This window comes from Talpa europaea, assembly GCF_964194135.1.
Source record: "Talpa europaea genome assembly, chromosome: 14".
NCBI classification, from domain to species: domain Eukaryota; kingdom Metazoa; phylum Chordata; class Mammalia; order Eulipotyphla; family Talpidae; genus Talpa; species Talpa europaea.
The window spans coordinates 26,752,391-26,767,522 of record NC_140082.1 but is presented as its reverse complement, the minus strand read 5'-3'; the positions used below and the strand labels follow the sequence as shown (position 1 = coordinate 26,767,522).

General features: G+C 38.0%; 1 protein-coding gene across 1 annotated transcript in view; it reads right to left on the bottom strand.

The window, feature by feature from the left end:
- Positions 1-15,132, bottom strand: part of CUBN (cubilin) — a gene marked incomplete at both ends in the record, with an annotated part of 226,675 nt that overhangs the window by 109,344 nt on the left and 102,199 nt on the right. The gene's annotated exons all lie outside the window — the stretch shown is intronic.

Here is a 15,132-nt window from a genome sequence, read left to right as displayed (position 1 = left end):
CTCTCCTGTCTCGCCCGCTGCTCACCTCAGCAGTGTATTTCAGTCAATCTGGCTGTTCTGCTCCTTACACTGTCTCTGGGGAGACACACTTCTGGCCTGTACCCCAGTTCTTGTACGCATAAATAAATAAATCTTTAAAATATATATCATAAAAAAGTATTAAGGGGAATGCTCAGGGGTTCAATGCAAGGAAGGTACATGCAAGTGACCTGAAATATCTAATAATGATTATAATCAGTGTTCTCCTTAGCACATAAGTATGATTAGGATGCTATTCTCAGTTTAATTTATATAGGCACGTGAGTCACACATCAATAGGGTTTTTAACTCTTTAGTGTGGTTGTGGAGCAGTACATACATTCTTCCATTTTTCATTTAGTGTTCAAATTCTAAACCTATTTGTCCAATAAATAAAGCATTAAAACTTATTTTTGCTCAACATTGTAAGATAGATTAAATACCAAAGTACATTTTCCTGGTCAAGTCAAAATATAATTTCCAATTTAGTATGACTTCTTCCTTTAAACACTTTGAACACCTTAACTGATAGCCAAAACAGCATTCACACCATCATTACAGGTCCTCTACTACATTTACATTTCGGCCTACTCTAAAGTATTACTATCATTGGTTTAATCCAAGACTTCATTATCTCCAGACATGGTTTCATGCTCTCCTAATGTTATAGCTATGCCATCCTAAGATTTCAGCAAGGATATATTAATGGTAACTTGTGTTAAAGAATATATTTTCAGAATATTTGGGGTACAGGATCTGGGGAAGATATCAGTGACTCTGTCAGAACTACTTGCTTCTTTCAGGGAGGTTCATTAAGAACAGTGTAACAGCATTAAACTTTAGTGAAACACTGGGTTCTATAAGAGTACCCTATACTATAGAGTACCCTAGTAAAATAACCATTACCACCATTCCCTACCCTCTCCCCACACACACACTTTCACAGTGTTTTTATAAGCCCAGGAACTCATGAAGGCAAGATTCTTCTAGATGCCTTTATTTCTCCCCATATTCAAAGGTCTAGTGGTTAAGTAGATATTGTTCTATCCCTTCCTAAGTTCTCTCCTTTTTTAAAAAAAGATTTATTTATTTATACAAGCACAGGGGGGGGGGTACAGACCAGAGGTGCGGGATGGCGACAGGATTCACCAGAGACACAGCAGGGAGCAAAACAGGCAGATACACCGAGAAGACAGGGCTGAGGGGAGCAGCCGGGAGGCAGGAGAGGTCTGTTGTGCCATGTGGGTATCTCCCTGGTGGGCCAGAAACAAACCCATGATGCAGAGGCTGCGGACAGCTTCACAGTGCTGTGCTCAACCCACTGCGCCACCCAGGAGGCCCCCCCTTCCTTAGTTCTATTAGCTATCTGAATGGCTGCAGTCCTCCTAAGATTAAAATAGAGAGATAGGAAGTTAAAGCTAGAAATATTAGGAGCCACTGCCCCAGCAATCTTTTGAAAGAGTTATATGTCCCAGTGGTTCTCCATGTTTTCCAATCTCCCAGACATCCTGGAGTTATAGACCTTGGCTGGAATTCATATGGTGCTGGGGTATTATTTTACAAGAAATGGATCCAAAGTGAAAGTTTTCAAATGTCCCTGAATAAAAATTATATATGAATGGACCCTAAATTTGATTAGCAATTGTAATTTCACCAATACCTTCACAAACATCCTAATCTAGACCTCAATATCTTGTTGGATTTTTTTTTATTTTAAAGATTTATTTATTCATTTATACAAGAACCAGGGTACACGTGGGAGGATGAGAAGATTCACTAGAGACAGAGCGGGGAACAGAACAGGCAGACTGACAAAATACACTGCTGAGGGGAGCAGCGGGCGAGACAGGAGAGGTCTGCTGCGCCATGTGGGACGCTCGCCCACCTGCCCCGATGGAACTGTTACTGCAGAGGCTGCAGACAGCTTCACAGCACAGCGCTCAACCACCTGCGCCACCAGGGGAGGCCCTGGATTTTTTTTTTTTTTAAATGAAGTCAGACCTATGTATATTCGCTATTAAAATATCAACTCATCTAACATGAACTATTGACTCATGCAAGATCATACAGTTAGTAAGTAGCAGAGTCAGGAACTTAATTCTCTTCAAATTCTGTTATTATACTATGCTACTTCTCATTCAAGTGTGTATACTTATTAAATTATAGGTAGCTAATTGTCATTTTGTGAAAGTACAGACCTCAGATTATCAAGACGAAAGTTTATTTTTTTAACAGTTTGGAATAGCAATTCTTTTGAGAGTATTCTTAAAGCTTGTAATAACAAATCAATTTAAGCTTTAATCCATAAAATTTTAAGTGGTAAAAGGAAGAAAATTTGAGAAACCTTGTACCCATTATTTAAAATTCTAGTCATGAAAATGATCAATATGCACTTTCCCTTACTTACATTTAGATCCCAAGGCAGAGCTAGTAAGTTATATTACTATTGACAACACATAGAACATATTCATGTAACTTATTCTTGTATAATTCTTAAGTATACTGCCAAGAGTTTTTTTAGGTCTGGGAATTGATTTTCTGACCTAGTGCATAAGTAGTAAAAGTCTGAGAAATATGCAAAAACAGAACCAAACTGTATATCTAAACTAACTCATTTCTAGATGACACTAGAAAATAAAATTTGAAGTTGAATCTGCAAAAGGAAAAGTGGTCACACTCCCTGGGAGTTCTAACTATAGAGGCTCTAAAAACAGGCTGATCTAGTTCAGTGGTAAAGTAATTAGACAGGAAAGACAGTTTCTTTATGCAGCATCCAGAGTTTATAAAATCTCCAGATACCAACAGACACATTCAAAATATCTAAACTTGGGGCCTCCCCGGTGGCGCAGCGGTTGAGCGCTGGGTTGCGAAGCTGCCCGCGGCCTCTGCGGTGCCGGTTCGATCCCCGGCTGCTCCCCGGCCACCAGAGGAGGGTCCCACATGGCGCGCAGACCTCTCCTGCCGCCCGCTGCTCCCCTCAGCAGTGTACTTTGGTCCTTCTGCCTGCTCTGCTCCCTGCTCTGGCTCTGGTGAATTCTCTCACCCTCCCGCGCTTCTGACTATACCCAGTGCATGTATAAACAAAAACGAACAAACAAATAAATAAATAAATAAATAAAACATGCCTCTATAAAAAAAAAAAAAATCCTAAAGTACAAAATATCTAAACTTGTCTTTATTATATAAAAAGGGAGTTTTTTAAAACAATAAAACCTGCCATATAAAAGGCAATAAATGTCTGATTTGTTGTACAACTGAGCAAATGTAACTAACATATATAAATGTACATGGTCACTAAGACAGAGGACTGGGGTTGAGGAATACCCAAGGTTAAAAAAAAACCTGTCCTCTCTCATAGAGTGGAATGTAAAACTGCACGTTAGATACAATTTTAATTGTTATTCACAGTGGGAAGGAGGAGCTGCTTTCTGGGAAGAATTTCTACATTCTGGGCCAAAGGGCAAGAGAAAAGAATCTAAGCAGAAGACATGGCCCCTGCCACACAGACACATAGCTCCAGGGGCTTTCTCACTGTCAGCCTCTGCCAGAAGCATGGGAGAACACAGAAGCCCCAAAGTAAGGGCTCAATACCCAGCTCCAGGGAATTCAGTACACAGAACATATTAAGGTACCTCCGGGAACTTCCACACCCTAACTAGGTAGAACTCAGAACTGAGCCAAATATTTATGATTTAATACGTGTTGCTTCACTATCTTGAGGAGATTTGAGTAAATGTCATTCTTTTTTCAAAGTTAATGCCATTCAACATGAGTATAAAGTGACACAGAAGAGGAAAACGATACAAATGAGAGACTAGCATCCCTAGCGATGTTTATAGTGGCCTCTGGTCAGAGTCCTTAGCATTGGTAATTTTGAAAAAAAAAAGAAGTGAAACAAAGGGAACCTTTTACTTCTCAAGTGCTTATAGATGATAGAAATATGTTTTATTTAACAGTAGACATTATTTAAAAGTTGTTGGCAGAATTTCTTTTGGAGAAGAAAAAGTCTTTTAGAGTAAAATACCTTAAAGGTGCTCATGGAATGATTAAGAAGGAAGATAATTATATTATTGAGGAATCCTACCTTTCTCCTCTCTATCCTTCCCCTTCCAAATCTGTAAAATGGGATTGAAAATAACTATTTGGTTCATATTGATGATAAGAATTAAATCAATTAAAAGATTAAAGTACTTAGGTTAGCTCCTGGCACACAGAAAATACTTGATAGATATTAGTCTCCACTATTAAAGTGAAAGAGACAAAGTCAAATTGCTGTTTAAGAAATGAACAAAACTTTGGGGGGAGCTGTGGAGACAAAAACAAGAAGCCCAAGGATGGAGGTTTGTCCAGCAATATGGATGAGTCAGGAGCCTGAATGGAGACATGATCTGTGAAAATTACCCAACTGGGAATTTGGGGCTGAGGGGTAATAGTTGACTTCTGACCTAGCTCCCAGTGACTCATGTCCTTGTGTAATCTCCTCGCCATGAGTGTGGAATGGACCTAATGACTTGCTTCTGTGAGGGATGCCCACACAAGTTACTTCCTGGGGTCCCCCAGACTAGGACCTGACAGTGATGAATGGAGCCTTATCTGCAGGCAACAAGCCAGGCAAATTGAAGAAAAGTGTATTATGTGGTATTACTTACATAAAGTGCTTAAAAATGCAAAGTATTACTATGTAGTGTATATGAATAAACACATATAATTAAAAAGAATAAAAGCAGTCCTGGAATTCTTAAACCCAAATCCTTTTAGGTGGGATCGAGGACACCATGGGGTACATGTGGGACTTCACTGTTTCCTTAGTGATTCATTTTTTGGGGGGGAAAAAGTTGAAGGAAATATAGCAATATATTAAGATTTGGCAAGTCTGGAATGTTTTTATTCATATATATGTTATTTGCATTAGCTATTCTATACTTCTGTATATCCTTAAAATATTTCAAAATAGAGTTTCCAATTAAAAAAGAAAATACACATAATGGAAACAATAGGAAATGTAGATTAAGTTTCCAAATAAAGATGCTCTTGATAGCATGATAATTATAATAATAAAGGAAGGTATCTAAATCATCAATATTAAGTCAGTGGTTAACTCAATTCCAGAATTCAAGTAAAGTCCATATAATTTACCATTTAGCCGAATAATGTTATTTTTAAGAAGAAATGTTACTAAATGATGCTAAGTCAAAGGCTGGATACAAAATGATGTGCAGCATTATCTTAATTCTATGTTTATATATATTAGAGTACATTTGTGAGTTTATATATATGTTTGTGTAGGAAATAAGTCAAAATTGTGTGTGTGTTGTAATATAGATGACATTACTTTCTGATTTCTCTATTTCAGAAATGTAATATGAGGAACACATAAAATTTTTAGATAACATAGATATTTAAAATGTTTAAGTATAGCCAGTCAAATGTGTAAATGATCACATACTTAGACATGAAAATATGCTAGTCACATAACAGTAATTGCAGCATCTAAGCCAGATGGATAAAAATGACATTTAGTCTGGCCTTTTGCTGTCTGACAGAGATGCATCAAGTTAAATGGATATGGCTTCTGTTTTAAGATCACTAAGACATTTGTTGGCCAATATCTACAACTGTACTCCAGACCTCTCCCCAAGGTCCCAGCTCATATATCCTACTGCATTCCAGACACTGTTACTTGTATGCTGCATAAACATTGACTCAATGTCTCAAACTGAAGTCACCCCCCTCCCTTTAATTCCTTCTTCACCTTCATTTCTTGCTTCAGTAAATGCCAGAGCATGTACCTAGTGGTCAAGTCATGTTAGATCTCTCCCATATCTCCCCAAATCCAAAGGATATCCTTATACCCTGTCAATTTTCCCTCTGCTAGACCTCTTGGAATCTGTCCTGCCAACTTCCATGCAGGATCTTCTCGTGGTGTCTTAGATGGGATGTCATCACATGTGGCTAGGTCACTAGAGTGGCCTAAAATATTTGCTTGCTTAAATTTTTCTCCCCTTCCAATTCAGTTGCCAAACAACTGCTAGTAAGCCATGTGCTCTTTCTAAAATATACAATCCAGTACAAAAATAAAGCTGAATATTCTGATAGTAACTTAACAAGCAATAACTTGCTTTGCCTAAAAACTGAACAAGTGTCTGATGCAGATGCAATGCCTGTAGGCCCCCTCCCCTATAACCAAAACTCTGGTTGACTGACTGATTCATGATCACCCCATTGAAATAGTCATCACAGCCCAAAGCACATGACTGAGGGGGAAAATGGACATTTGTTTCCTCAGTAATGCTTCTATTTTTGTTTCTAGAAACTGGAACATGCTCCCTTAGATTATTGGAGAATAGGAGGTGGGAACATATTTCCACTGCATCTCTTATCTTCTTATTCTAACTGTGTTTCATCAAGCTAGGGAGAAAATAAAACAATTAAGTATATATGGAATAAACTGGAGAAAGAAAAGACTATCTTAATTCAAAAGCAAGATATATAGTATGCTTTATAATCCCCAAAGCATGACAATTTAGATTTAGGAATTCCATAACTGTTTTTATACTCAGAGTTAAACTTTCCATGCACTCAAATAATTAGCCTTTTTTGTTTTCAAGTTTTTTTCTTCTTAATTCATTGGTGAATCTTCAAGAAAGTATCAAAATAACACACTTAAGAAGGAACAAAACTCACTTCCAAGATGATATATTGAAGAATGTGTGAAAATTTTGAAAATATAATTAAATGTTTTAAATATTTTAAAATACAAAGAAATGAGTCTGTCTGTTAACTAGTATTATTACTTAGCAATGAACTATGGATTATGGGTCTAGTTTTCTGTACATAGGGTTTGAAATTTTTTAAAAGGTAAGTTAAGACTTTTAACATAGTATTAAAAGTAACAGAATCAGTAGAAGTAGTAATAAAAAAATTAGGAGTACCAGTTAACATCTGTCTATACCAGATAGTGTGATAAATTTTAAATACATTTTTGAAAATTAGATCCTTTTTACAATTTCATTTTGTAGTAACAAAACTGAGATCCACAAAAACCTAAGTAATTTATCCAAAGTCACACACTGAGTGATAAAAAGCCAGTTTACAAATGCCATCTGTCTGGCATCTGATCAATTATCATTAAACCTATCAAAAAATAAAATAAAATTTTATTTACTGGGAATACAATATTAAGAGAACATGAGTCCATAAAACTAAATAAGATGTCAGTGATCTCCTAGAAAGATAATCATGAGAGCTGGGGAAACAGAATGGAAGTCAGTGGCATTTTAGAAAATCTTATTTTGGTCCCTGTGGATTTCAGAGTAGTTGGCACCTGTTACACATTCCAGCCCACAGGCGTGGGATTCCCAGCCTGGCTAATTTAGCAGAATATGTAACAAAGGGGCACAGTGTCCAGAACTGATCTGTACCTAAAATTCACATCCTTGATTGCTAAATTAGGTTCTGTTCTTGGATTCAGATATATATCCATTCCTTGCCTTCTTTCCTGGCCTAACCACAACCGACTGTCTGGTCTCTTTTCTTACCTTGCCCCTGTTCTAACTTAGCTTTCCACCTGGTCCTTACCCTTTCACTTTTAACTCCTTTTGGTTATACAAGTTTCCACTTGGATTGCCTTAAATCTTGTCATGAAAAAAAAATCTGGTGAAAGATAAAATATTTAGTTTTATTTACATCAGAGTGCAATGTCCATTTCATGGAGAGTCCATAAAATTCTTTCATATGTTACATATGGTAGTATAGCTGCTAAAGGAATTCCCAGTTTGGATGGTGCACTGCTTCAAGATACAGGAAATATTAAGTGATAGGAAGGTTAATCCCTCAGGAAATTATCCAAGCAGTTAAAGTCATAAATGTAAGTGAGGAAGGAAATGAAAATATTACTCATTATAGCAGCTTCTCTAAGGGCGGGGAAGGGAGGAAGCATCGGTTTCCTTAGTCAGTGATGTTTTCCAGTTATATTTCTTTTTTTTTTTTATGGAGGCATGTTTATTTATTTATTTATTATTTGTTTGGTTGGTTGGTTGGTTTTTTATACATGCACTGGGTACAGTCAGAAGCGCAGGAGGGTGAGAGAATTCACCAGAGCCAGAGCCAGGAGCAGAGCAGGCAGAAGGACCGAAGTACACTGCTGAGGGGAGCAGTGGGCGTCAGGAGAGGTCTGCGGGCCATGTGGGACCCTCCTCCGGTGGCCGGGGAGCAGCCGGGGATTGAACCGGCGCCGCAGAGGCTGCAGGCAGCTTCGCAACCCAGCGCTCAACCGCTGCACCACCGGGGAGGCCCCAGTTATATTTCTTAAAAATTAAATACCAATTAAGTTCACAGACACATAGCTCATGTCAGAACTTTCTGATTCTGACTCCTTTGTTCTACATTACCATACCCAGTGTTCAAATTTTACAAGGAGACCATGAACTCTACAAATCTGCAGAGGTTGCAAGCAGTGACTCAAAAATTACTGGAAATGTGGCTATAAAAAGAAATCCAAAAAGCTCATTTATTTTCACAAATAAGCATTTATGGAAATTCTGAGCTGAAATGTAAACAAAACAAAACTTGTGTCCACAAATTAAAAACTGTGGCTTCAATTCAATTATTCTTTGCTGAGGACATGTTAAGTACGAACCTAGCTTTTAGTGGCAACCTAGCACAGGGATGCAAAATGGCTAAGCAGATTATCTAAAGCAAGTCACAAATTAAGCAATTTAAAGATTATCAGAGCTCATCCACAAGTATCAAATGGAAAGCAGCAAGTCATGGAAAGAGGGAAATGAGAAAAAGCTAGAGAGGAACAGATTGATTTCTGTCATGGATTTATTTGTAAAACAGCAAATACTTTAAAAAGAATTCTATCCATTGTCTCTTTGAAGCATAGCGTTCCATTCTTTCTGTGTCTATGTGTTCTGTTTTGGAAATGACAAATGTTTTAAAAGGAAACATATCATGGGTAGTGTCTTAAAAAAATAAAAGAGAACATGGATACCACAACTCTGAGTTTGCCCTATTCCACCCTGGGTCTTGCTGACAGATACTGTGAACAACAACAGACACAGCTTTGAGGTGGGAGGGTCTGGTTTTCTTCAGTTAAAATCAGACACTTTGCTTTCTTTCTCCTAGATCTGTACAAAAAACTTCAGAAAGAAAACAATTACTCATCATGTGTCCCTTTCTTGTACCAGGTCTATTAGCCCTAGTGCATATTTTTTTTTTTTTACACCAAATAAGAGGCTGATCTGGACTATGGTCTGCTTGCTTTTATCTGTTTCTTACTGATTCTCACAAGGCAGACATTCCATTGTGCTGAGCAAAGAGGATGTTGAAATCTGAAGTGGGAGTCTCCCAGGGCCATTTGGAGCCACTGAACGGACTTCTCTTCCCGCTCTCACACTGAGATCCAGCCAGCATTTCTCAGAGATCAATAAGAGCTTGAAGAGTTACATGGATTTGAGGCACAGAAGAGAGACTCTAATTAAGCAATTAAACTGTCAGTCGGAGGTCACTTTAATACTCAGCCTTCGTGAAAGGAAACATAATGGAGCCATTTTCATGCTGACCATACAGAGCCATGCCCAGCCCATGGGTCCCGCTGCTGCCTTAGTGAAAAATACTCACACTATGTCATTCAAGAGAGCCCGAGGTTTATCACCTCTCCACTCAAAAGTGACTGAGCAGAGAGTACAAACATATTATCAAATTAGCTGAAACCTGAGCGCTAGTTGAGCTTTCTTATTAACTCCCCATGATGCCATCAACATTTCAACAGAAGTCAAAAAAATTCAGTTTCTTTCTTTTTTCATTATAGCAGCATGAAATTCTAGAAAACACACTTCTGAGATGCTATCTAAGTTCTCATGTGGCTCAAAATAGTGAGATTGTATATCAGTAACAGTGCCAGGGAGTGAAGTCAGCACAACACATTCCCAAACGTGTTGTCTGCAATTTTCCACTACAACAATGATCATTGCTGGAGTAGAGACAACAAAAATCATTGATTCATTTACTCAGTTGTATATCTATGATAACTCATGCATCAAACACATTGATGCTTTTGGGACACAAAGACTACCGCCGTGGGTTATATGAGAAGAGACAAGAGGCTGTGTATTACTATTCCATTTTAAAATTTTCCTTTCCTTCTACTCACTAAATTTTGCATTTTTTTAATAGAAGAACTGGGATGGAGGCAAGAGGTGCAGGAGGGGGGTGAGAAGCTTCACCAGAGACAGAGTAGGGAGCAGAACAGGCAGATTTACTGAAATAAACTGCTGAGTGGAACAGCACCATATGTGTGAGTTAGCTCCCTAGCAGGGGCTCAAACTCAGACTATAGTGATGATAGTGCTGATTTAACCCCTATACCATCAGGGAGGCCCCTGAATTTTGCCTTCAGATCCAGGAAGCCAAGAGGGATGACCTGGGGTTACTTGTGGTCTTATCCTGTGTTCACTTGGGAACACGAGGACACATTCTACGACAAGAAGAGTATTCTTTTTCAGAACAAGTATGGCAATAATCTTTCACTGATGTTGATGGACTTGTCCCCCAGAGGGTGAACAGAGGCTTCATGCTGTCTGAGACTTACTATGACTCCTGGCATGAACCCACTGCCAACATCTCCTAACCCTGACTATCCATTTCTTCAATCATGCCTTGTTCAGTTCCTCTCACCCATGAACACAATTTCCAACTAGATCCTGTTCCCCAGTTTTCTCTGTCCAGATGGATTTCCCCAGGCACCAATATTTATAAATGAGCAAACTAAAATGCCAGGCCATGAAGAGAGTGAGTAGTGATGCCACACCAGAAACCAGTGCCTCGTAGTGTCTAGCACATACTCAACCCCAAAAATTGAATAAATGAATGAATGAATGGAAGCCATATCACCTGACTATGAAGCAAGAACAATTTCCATTGCTTATTTGAAATCTTAACACTTTTCCTTATAGTGATAAATAAAATTTGGTTTCCTTCCTCTGATAGAGATTTCAGCGTGGTTCCTAAGTAACTCCAATTTTATTTTCTGTTTCCCAGTTGTCCTTTATTCACAATTTAGATCCCTACAAGTAGACTGTCATATTCATGTTTTTCCCAAATACTTATTTTTACTTTAGATTTGTTCGCATTTTAGAGTTGGTGCTATTAATTTCTTTTGGACCTCAATTTTCTTATTTAAAATAAGAAGATGACAACAAATCATCTCTAATTTTTTCTTTTCAACCTTAACAGTCTATGTACCTATGTGCTTATGACTATGAACCATCATGACTATTAAAATTAATATTTCCATCTTACAATCCAAACTGTTATAGGAGCTTTTAAAACCTGATGGTTGCTCCCTTCCAAGCATAATGTCCCTCAGTATTGAATAGTACTCCTGAGCTCTATTAAAAGTCCCCTGAACACAGATATTATCTGGCAGCATCATTGGCAGCTGAATATACTCCTCTTTGTTAATGACTCTGTCCAAGCAATAGAACCAAGAAATTAATGAAAATGCCTCCAAAATGAATGATTGGCTTTGTATAAACATAAATTGCAGAGATATTATGTAAGACATTGGACTTTAGAGTACATTTCACATCCAGTGTCCACCTAGCTATTAAGGTAGATTGCCGGTGCCTCAATGTCTACCTTCATGAACTTCTGGACAACTAACTGTAACTTGGAGCCAAGCTTCCAGACTCTGCAGGGCAACAATGCCTGGTTCCAAACCTTTACACATACCCCATCTCCATAATTGAGTTTACCTGGCAACCCACAGCAGATTTCTACTTCAATTTAACTGAAAGGTCATGATTCACTTTTCTTTATCTTTTATAAAGGTGATTTATAGATTATTAAAAAAAAATGAGCTTGTATGTGATTTTAATATAATTTTAATATAAATAAATTGACAATTTAGAGAAAAAGATCTCATAGCTGGCTATGTGCTCTAATTTCTCATTCTGAAAATACAAAATTTATAGTCCCAATCTTCCTCTTCCTTGGATTTCTACCATGATTGCACCACTCCACTGATTACTCCATATATCTGTTACATTCAATTTCTCCTTTTTCCATCGAAACCCTGTCCTCTTAACCTGATTAAGCTTCTCCATCATAAAAAATACTAATACTACTAATAGGTTTCTGTTGTTTTTGTCTTCCCCTTTGGTTTATAGCTTTTTATCTCTCAATACCATTCACTTCCATAATTCTGAAAATTTTGCTAAGAAAATCCTGTCCCTCCTAAGCCATTATTATCTGAAATTCTCCAGTAGTATCCACATCAATCCTGTTCCTTAGAAGGTTATTAAAGACTGAATTGAGTGGCTTTGTTTCAGTCCTCATCCTAGTTAACCTGTGCTGGTTTTGATACTTTTGATTACGCACTCTTGAAAACTGGCTTCATTCTGTGTTTCAGTGCTACCATTCTTTTATGGTTCTGATTTCCCACCCACCTTTCTGAGTTCCTTCTTCTGTCTCCTTTTCTTTTTCTCCTTGATCTGTTTTTTAACTAGTGTTGCTTCCCAAAGGATTCATTTTCTTTTGAAAAAATACTCTGATAAATGGCCACAATGACTTCATGGCTTCAATAGCCACTCACATATACATAAATTGTCCTCAAATGTATTGTCTAGCTCAGATCCCATCTTAAACACTGAACTCTATAAGAGGCATAGTGTAGACTTTCAAATCAAAAGTTTCCAGCTAAAACTCACTATCGTCTACCCTCTTTATTCACCCAATAGCATCTTTGTTCACTCTTATTCCAACAAATAGTATTAACCTCTATCTTTAACACCATCTCACCATCCACCATGTAATTAGCCTATTAAGTTTTGGTGACTATATGACCATAGAGTTCTCCAATATATTTCTTTCTTTCCTCTCCCAAGACCACTGCCCAAGATTTATCCATAGCTTCCCAAATAACATTTATATGAGCTTTCCTTCTCTTTGCTACCGCTGTCTGTTATTATTATAAAGTCTGGATATTTTCTTCTATTTTACAGAAATGTTTCATCAACCCCATACTACATATAGAATAATTCCAAATTATAAATCACCAGAGCATGAAAAGAGTTTGTGCAATTCAGATGTCTTCTATAGACCGTTAGTTCCCACATGTTCCCCAATACCTATCTGTCTACCAGGCACATCGGCTTCCTTTCCTGTTCCCAAATGTCTGTGCATGTTCATACCTCTATGTAATTATCCTCATTCGGTCCCCACAGCCTCCTCCCCTGGCCTTGTTACCACATTTCTACTAGTAAAATATTACCACTTCAATGTCATCTCCAGTGTGAAATCTTCCTTAGCTTCCAGGCCCAAATGAATCACTCCTTCTGCTTTCTCATGATTATTATTACAATTTATTGAGTCCTAGAGACACTAAATGCTTGGCGTTATGCTATAAGAAAGGTTCATAAGTAGGTTCCAATTTTCCTGAAGACCTCAAGGGCCAGGATCACAAATGAAAAGCCCAAACTTGGCTCCTAGCTCATTTTGTCAGCTCACTGAACATGCCTCTCTGAGAGGACTCACTCTTTCAGCTAATTGAACATGCCTCTTTCAGCTCACTGAACATTCCTCTCTGAGAGGACTCACTATCAGCATCATTATGACTATGGCAAGTATGAATCAAGAACTTTCTATGTGAAAAGGGATCACTTGCTGATCTCAAATATCCCAACAGACACCCCATTTCACAGTTAAGGAAATTGAAGCTGGAAGAGTAACTTTCTTTAAGGCAACACAGCTAGAAAATGGCAAATGCACAGGTCCTCCCACCATAGAGCTGGACTGAACTGTGGCATAGTACTGACTCTTGCTTGCACTATTGCATTTGGGATTTTACCTTGTTGACTGAACTGGACTCCTCCAGGCACCTGGGTTTATTTCTCTTTCTCTATGCCTATGACCAGGTTATATTTGAGGTTTCACTTCCTCCTCTCCAGTGCCTCCTGCTATAGCTTGTTAAGTCAGGCCCAGCTGCATGCTGAACAGGCAGGGGTTAACAGGAACCCTGCCTTTGCATTTCTACCTCATACAAGTACAACACCCTACTCATGACCACAGGGGAAAAATGGAGCTAAATGTGCCTCAGACTTGGGCTTTGTTTGGTCATAAACCTTTGTATGTTGAAGTATATGGAACATTGACTTTACCAAAGGAAGAAACCATGCTTAACATCATATATATAGTATATACATAGTACAGGGAGGAAGCAAGTTGTGGTGAAATTCCCATCCCAGTCAAAACTCTGAGGTAGACAGTTTGTCTCTTGAAGGTCCTTCTGGCTTAGTACTTTATTTCCTCTTCATTCTTTTTTTTTTCTTTCTTATTTTTTAATTGAGGTAACTTGGCTTACAACAATGTATACAAGTCAGAGATTTAGGATCTACTATGTGTGTCATGGTGATGGGTGTGGTGTGGTAATATACATCTGAAGAGGTGTGATCCCATACCTCACCTTCATTTCTGAAAAGACTATTTAGGAGAGCATTGAGTTTCTGGTTGGTAGTTATTTCTTTTTTTAAAAATGAAGATACGATTCCATCTTTTTTTCTTCCAATCATTACTGTTGAAAAGTTAGGATATAATCTGTCACCTAACAAAAGTTACAGGTATGCATCATTTAATAATTCAGTCAACAAACAACTGCATCTATGAAAGAGGTCCCAGGAAGCTATACTATCCAGGATATGAGAGAGTTTACCAGAATTTCTAATCTATTCAGGTCCTTGACTCAAACTTGCTCCACTTTGTACTGAGAGACTCTCAGAAGTGCCACTAACTGCTTCTGGACCAGCAAATGCCTTATAGGTAAAAGCAGTCCCAAACACTAGGTCCACATCTCCCTCAGATATTAACCTAGAAAGAAATGTTAACTGAGTTCTTTGTTGCACTTAGGGAACTATTTTTAAACATCATCAACAATGTTTAAAGTTTCAGGAGAGTTAATCTAAGTATGATTGTGAAAAGTGTATGTCCTACACCTTCAGTTTGTGTAATGCTCTGCCAACTCTGAGGAGTCATTTAGGTGAACACGTAGTGACAAATCAACTAATGATTTAATCATTGAAACAATACTTGGAATCAAAACACCAGACTAAACTAC